This window comes from Drosophila mojavensis, unplaced genomic scaffold (genome assembly GCF_018153725.1).
Source record: "Drosophila mojavensis isolate 15081-1352.22 unplaced genomic scaffold, ASM1815372v1 contig_19, whole genome shotgun sequence".
NCBI lineage: Eukaryota > Metazoa > Arthropoda > Insecta > Diptera > Drosophilidae > Drosophila > Drosophila mojavensis.
Genome location: NW_025318726.1, coordinates 685,776 through 693,316, shown reverse-complemented (window position 1 = coordinate 693,316; position 7,541 = coordinate 685,776). Strand labels below are relative to the sequence as shown.

The window sequence follows — 7,541 nt, the reverse complement described above, 5'->3', positions numbered from 1 at the left end:
ATGCATCCACTTTGAGGCCACAATCCCCAGACACATATTCGAATGGATCTATAACACGGCAAGAGAAACTTGAGATCGCGGGCGATAATCAGGAAGATTTAGGATACACTCGTACTCTGGTAAGCGCTAACAAAGGTCAAAAGACTTGGGAATAGATTAAAAGGTGCCTTGTTCACATTAAAAAAAAATAAGAAAATTAAATGCAAAGTCGAACTCTTAGCTACAAATCTTTGAACAAAAAATGATAACAATTGAGTATTAAGTAGTAGTAAGTCAGATTAGTGACAGGTGACTTATAATATAATTTATAATCATCTAGCAAAATATTAGTGAAAAGTCGGTGATCCTTTTAAAAAAAAAATAATAGTAATAATAATAATAATAAGTTATCTGTTAATTAAGGATTTTTTCCAATTTTATTTCTGATCCTCATTGAACAATTTCTTCTTTTGGTTCACTAAATGGTGAAATTAGATTACTTATATAAGAAAATCGAAACCAATTTTCATTCTATTAAATTTGCCTAGCAACCAAGGAAATTATGCTAAGGCAAAGAAACTCCTTGATTCAAATTATAATGAAATTATTAAATAAACAACTTTAATATATTCTCCCAAGTTAGACTTGTGGCTATTGTTTGAGAACTAATTGGCGAGCACCAAGTGATAATTTGTCAATTATGTGGTCTAAATATTTGTTAGCGTTCTGATATAATTTTGCACCAGGTGCCAGATGGCCATATGTTTGTATTTGCTTTTGATATTCGCAAATATACATATATATATATTTTTTCCCCTTGATGGTCACACTTCTTTTATATTGATACTTATCAATTTAATTGTTTTTATTGCTTTTTTCCTTGTTTTCCGGGGAAACTGCGTTAATTGTGCCCAATTAGCGCCGTTTAAAATGTTTAATTCGCCGCTCATGTGATAGATGTGACTATATTGTTTACAATTCCATTATTTTTTGCCATTTTTTTTTTTTAAATCATACAGACACTTAAATGAAATGTTTACATATATATGCACTGAACATGTATTGTATGCATATCTAAATATATTCATTTTTAGCACATCTCATATGACAAATTCACAATGTTATTGATTTGACCAACCGTCTACCATATTGTTGAGTCATACATCATACCTTATTCACTTTCTGATTAACCTGTAGATGTATGGCAGGTATTCGAGGAATATGCAACAATTTGCTGGCGATGAGGCGCGAGGACTACGTAAGCTCGCGAAGCTGCGATAAGCAGCGATAAGCTTCGAAATCAGGTGAGCACTTAAGGGGTGTAAACACATGTATATAAACAGGATACACTGAGAAAAATATATACAGTTACATATAAAATTCAATATGGATGGCCGACTGCTTGATTGGAAGTAAGTTAGTTGTTACGCTTTAACTTTGTTACTGCAAAACTGTAGAAGTTACTACTTCTTACCAGTTGGGTCGAGTTAAATCTTAAATTTGTTTTGTGTTTTTTTTTCGCTTAGACAACAGAGCTTTCAATTAATAGAGGAGATCAATATAAATGAACAGTAACTCAATTATCAATGTTTTGATATGAAAATGCGTGTGTTTGCTGATACTAGTATACATAGGTATATGGTAGGTATATGGGCGTTCATATGAATTCCCAAAAATAATGTCCTCACAGTGTTAACGAATATAAAATCCTTAAATGTAAATATTTGCAATCCTAAGTATTTATTTAATTGTATTGTATTTTAATTGTATTATTATACAATATGATGTGAAAGTCCTCTCTATAAAATATTTTCTATTATATGTAGCTGTTCCAGCTGCAATCAAGTGAGCCCAAACACCTGCACAGCACGTCCGCCTGGATCTGGCATTATTTGTCCGAGCGCCTGAGCAAGGATTGGATATTTCTAGCAGCCTGTGGCATCATCATGGCCCTCATATCATTCGCTATGGATGAAGGAATCCGATTGTTTATTGAAGGTAATTCGAGTTGCCAATCTAATTTCTTGATGATATTACTTAATCTTCTATAATGATATTACTGGCGATCCATTTGTGAGGTATTTCGCTTGGGTCGCAATACCCGTACTTATGATCTTGATAACCAACAGCTTTATACATTAGGCCGCAGGTAATTTGCACTATTTATTTATCTGTAGCTCTTTGGCTTTATATGAGTTTGCGCTTTAGGATCAGGCATACCCGAAATGAAAACCATTCTGCGTGGCGTTCCTCTCAAGAACTATCTCACATTTAAGACCCTGGTGGTTAAGGTATTGGGCCCCACATGCGTGTTGGGCAGCGGCATGCCCCTGGGCAAGGAGGTGAACTTTAAAAGCAAAAATATATATATTTGCCTTTTCTTAAGACTTTAAGTTCTCCTCTGTTGTCTTAGGGCCCCTATGTGCACATTGCCAGCATCGTGGCACATCTGTTGAGCAAGCTGGCCACGCCCTTTCGCAGCATCTACCAAAACGAATCGCGCAGCACCGAAATGCTGCCCGCTGCCTGCGCCTTAGGTTTTGGCACCTGTTTCGCAGCACCCATTGGAGGTACACAATATAATATAATATAAAAATAACAATGATTGAGAACAATGAGTTCTTCATATTAAATAAATAAATAAGTAAATCTATATAAATATAATTGATCAATCCCAATCTCTTTAGCAGCGAGGTAACCACCACATACTTTGCGGTGCGAAATTATTGGCGTGGTTTCTTCGGCTGTGTCGTAGGCGCTTCGGCAGTGCGCCTTTTGGCTGTCTGGTTTCAGGGCGCGGACACAGTGACAGCGGTCTATCCCACCTATATAAGCACTGAGTTTCCCTTTGATTCCAGGGAGCTTGTCTTCTTCGCTTTGACTGGGTAAGATCTCTTTAATGTAACTTTGCTTCTTCTCATATGTGATTTTCTCTCTTAGAGCAATTTGTGGATTGCTGGGCGCCTCCTTTGCATCGGGTGCATCGACATTATGTGCTCTTCATACGTTCCAGCACGAAGCTGAATAAGTTTCTGTAGAAGAAGTGATTGATGTCTAGTCTAGTAGTCAATTAGGTAGTCCATCGGTAAATTTGTCGAATCAGATTATCAAATAATAAAAAATATAAGTAGAACTATTTTAATACAAAGACAGCAGACATTAAATTATTGCATAGATAATTATTGTCCTTACGTCTAATAAAACTCATTTCTATGCCTTCTACAGTCGCCTTATATATCCCGGAACTCTAGTCTTACTTATATCCACACTCACGTTCCCCATGGGCACTGGACAATTCCTGGGTGGGGATATTAGCACAGAGAATCAGTTGACGCAGTTGTTCAGCAACTTTACGTGGACGGAAAAAGAGCTTAGTTAGAAACAGGTGAAGATTGTAGCCCAGTGGTCCACCAAGTATACGAGCATCTTTAGCAATCTCATATATAATACGCTCTACCATGTACGTAGACTCACTACCGCACCAGCCAAAGGATAATCCCTCCAGCTAATCGAACTTTTTCCTAGTATTTCTTATCCATTATTGCCTCCACCATAGCCGTGCCGCATGGCATGTTCATACCAGCTCTGAAGATTGGCAGCAGTCTTGGCCGTTTGACGGGAGAATTTGTCGCCTGGATGTTTCCGCTGGGCGTGCGCTATGGCAACTGCATGTCCCCAATAATGCCCGCAGCGTATGCGATTGTGCGCACCGGACAAATTGCGTTTGTGGTGCCGGTCCTGGTAGCTGTGCTGGTGGCCAATGCCGTCGCCTCTCTGCTGCAGCCCTCCATGTACGAGAGCGTCATTATGATCAAGAAGCTACCTTATCTGCCCGATCGGCTGTACACCAGCTCCTCGATATACAACAAGCAGGTGTCCGACTTTATACTGCGCGACGTAAAGTACATTTGGCAGGGCATCACCTACCAGCGGCTCGCGGAGGTGCTCCGCATGAACAAGAAGCTGCGCTCCATACCACTGGTGGACAACCCCGAGAAGATGATACTTATTGGCTCTGTGCAGCGGCAGGAGCTGGTGAAATAGATCGAAGAGCAAATTGGACGTGAGAAACACATGGAAATGGCACAAAATTGGCGCGCGGAGGAGCTCAGGGAACAGGCAGCCGAGCGAAGACGATCATGCTTTGAGGTCGTGCCGGCACCAGACAGCGTCCACAGCAATTCCGAAGCACGTCAGCGCTCCACATTTCAGTCTATATTTAAAAATTCCTAGGACTCCGATCTCGATCCTGAGCTGGGCTCCAATGAGCACCTACAGCCGGTGGTCAGTCCCTCAAAGCGTGTGCAGCTGGTAAGTGCGATGGCATTGGCCAAGCTCTCATTATTAATTATATGACTTAACACTAGATTGGCGATCGAGTTGTCGATATATCACCTGAGGGCAAAAGGCTTTGGGAACTGGATCAGTTGAGCAGACCCATCGATTTTTATAGTACATCGGCCCGCATTGATCCCTCACCCTTTCAGCTAGTGAAGAGCACGTCATTGCTACGAGTTCACTCCTTGTTCTCTATGATGGGCGTGTCACCTACATTGGTCGTCTTGTGAGCGTCGTCAGCCTGAAGGAGGTGAGGCGCAGAGACACTGGAAAGCATTACAAATATTATATCTAAATATTATCTATAATATCTTAGCTGCTCAAAGCAATTGAAGACATTAACAATCAACGCTTTGAGCCACACACAGCTCGGGAGAAGCAACCAGATGTTAAGCCCCTGCTTGGCGGCAGTTACAGTGATGAGGGCATCAATAACACCGTCACCTCGGTAAATTAAATAGCTGGCGAAATTCGAGCAAATCATAGGGAGGGGGAAGGACCTGCAGGGGCACACGCAACTGCTTAGCTGAAAAGCTACTGTGTACACAATTTTAAGCAATACCAAACTGAAAATTCCTATAATATGGCTTAGTAGAGTGGAATTTCATTGGTAGTGTATGGAGCAGGACTCGCAATCACATAATAATGATAAACTCTATATGCAAGTGACTGGACTCATCGGGTTTACAATAGACACAACGAACTATGCCTTAAATATGTATTTTGAAAGAGTTTTTTAAAATATATTCTGCGATTCCGTTAAATTTGACCCTTACAGAGCATTTTAAGGATCCGAAAAATAAAAATCGTTCCATTTAACATTTTGTATATTTTGCATTTTTATTGACTTTTTCTATAGTTTTTTTTTTTTCATTTCTTTTTTTGTATAAAACAATATCTCATCTTGATTTTTTGTTGTTGCTTAATTTTCGATTACTTTTAGCCATTTCTCCAATCATGTTCAAAAACAATATACTTCTTCGCTTGTTATTGTTGGCATTCGATTGAAAAACTCGCTCACTCAATACAAATCGCTCACCGGCTATGCACACACTTTGTACACCCTACTCTTAGTGGGACGCGCAGAGTATATTAGTTTTTATTTGAATTTGCGAATAGTAAAATAGCGCGTTTTTTATTAGAAATAGTAACGGCTAAATTATATTCGTAATATTTACGGACATTTCTCTTTCTTGCAAAAACTAAAGTATACTTATATTTTAGTTCATATGCAAAATGTGTATGTGTGTGTGTGTGTGTGTGTGTGTGTTTGTGTGTAGTGTAAATTAGTGTGTAGTGTTGTGTAAATTAGTGTTGTGTATAGTATACGATTCTCTCTCTTGGAGCGCTGCTTGCTTAACACACGCCCCTCTCGCTTAGTTCTTTTCTTTCTTATAAATGGTATCATATATGTTTTTTTGTTTCGTTGCGAAACATTTCTCACAGTTTTACAAATTAAAACAAGAGCGTTCCTTAGTTTTTTTTTCGATTTTTCTTTTTTTGTTTTGTTTTTTTGCTTTTGTTGTTTCTTTTGCCATCATCAATATCGTCGTGAGTTACTGTTTACAATGCAAACAAAATTAGTTGATGTTTCTTTTTATAGGAATACATAGTTGTGTAAATTATTTAAAATTATCTCTGGGGTGTTCGTACTTAAATATTAAAAACATTTTCAATTTGCAACTGAATTTATTTTTTCTTTTCTTGAAGTTTGTAAAAAATATGCAGTATTATTATGTTTCTATTTTATTTTGTTTTTGTGTTTTATGTAATAGTTTCTTTTATTTTTTTTATGGAAGTATTTAGTTTTGTTTTATATTTTTAGTTAAGTTTTGTTTGGAAAAATAGAAGTATGTTCTTATATACGTATGTGTATACAAATTGTTGAGGCGCAAAGCATTCTGACATTTTGTATCTCTCTTCTCGTTGGGGCAGGTGAGGGGGCGTAAACGTGCGGAACAGAAAATCAAAAGTATTACAAAAAGTATAGTTATTAATGAAATTTCGGTCTCCCTTAAACCCCTATCTAGGTCCGCTACAATTGTTAACAGTGTTATGTAGTTGTTGTGGTCGGTATTGTTGTTGTTGATGGCACAGCGTCAGTTGATAGTTTCTTAATTTTCCTTCAGGTGCATTTTACATTTACATTTTATATCACAATTTGTATTATTATTATTATTATTATGTTGTAATTAACACATGTTCTTCATTTACGCCCAGCAAAAAACACAAAGAAAAAACTTGTTGAGCAAAGTGTCAAGAATTCTCTCTGCTTCTATTTTGTATAAAGAAAAAGTGTTGGAAAAGTTAAAATTTAGTCGAAAGTATAGTGTGGGGAAATGCCCTTTTAGAATTTAGAGCTTTTAACGCGCTTGTTAAAGGAATGGAAATTTGCTTACTTGGTTTTCACACAAATGTGTGCTCAAGCGGACTTTTTAGTAATATTCGATTACTTCATTAGCAAATATTGATATACAAAAATTTATTCATTATGCCAATTAATCAATTGATGAATAAAAATTGATTACAGAACTTCTGAAAATTTGTTAGAGCTAGTGTGAGACGTGTGTGTGGCTCTGAACAGTTCTCCAGAGCCCGTCAAAAATTTTACTCAATTATTCAGGTTTCTTTAAGGTTTGATCTTAAGTATATTCATTCCATACTTTTTTTTGTTTTTTTTTTTTTTTAATGTTTGGTTTTGTTTTTTTTTTTTTTTTTTTTTGTTTTTTTTTTTTTTTTTTTTTTTTTTTGTAACAGTTTCTGCAAATTGAAATGAAAATGATAAACAATTTCTTGTACATTTTGGATTTTCTCAATTGTTTACAAAGTTTTGCTTTTCTTTCTTTTTTTTTTTTTTTTCTTTTTTTTTGATATACTTGAGCCAAAAAAAGAAAACAAACAAACAACTTCATCTTCTACTCTCAACAGAAAAGCACAAAAAATTAACAATTTTTGGCGGCAACTGGATTTTCTTCTTTTTCATTCCAAATATAGAAACAAATTTCATCGATTGTGTGTATCTTTATATATGTGTGTGTAAGTGTGAGTGAGTATCTAACTCGCTTAAACGCATAGTTTGCATTCATATCTTTTTTTTTATTTTCATAATAAAAAATTATAGCGAATAATTACATGTTCGTTTTTTTCCACTTTTCAATCTTTTTTATAAAAAAAGTTTTTGTTTTTATTTTTCATTCGAACGACTGTTTGGTTTTTCTCTTTCT

General features: G+C 36.4%; 2 pseudogenes; both read left to right on the top strand.

Moving 5' to 3' along the window:
* The first annotated feature begins 1,219 nt into the window (after window positions 1-1,219).
* On the top strand, window positions 1,220-3,358 carry LOC6572532 (annotated as a pseudogene).
* A 79-nt stretch (window positions 3,359-3,437) lies between these two features.
* On the top strand, window positions 3,438-5,069 carry LOC122756705 (annotated as a pseudogene).
* Window positions 5,070-7,541: the final 2,472 nt, after the last annotated feature.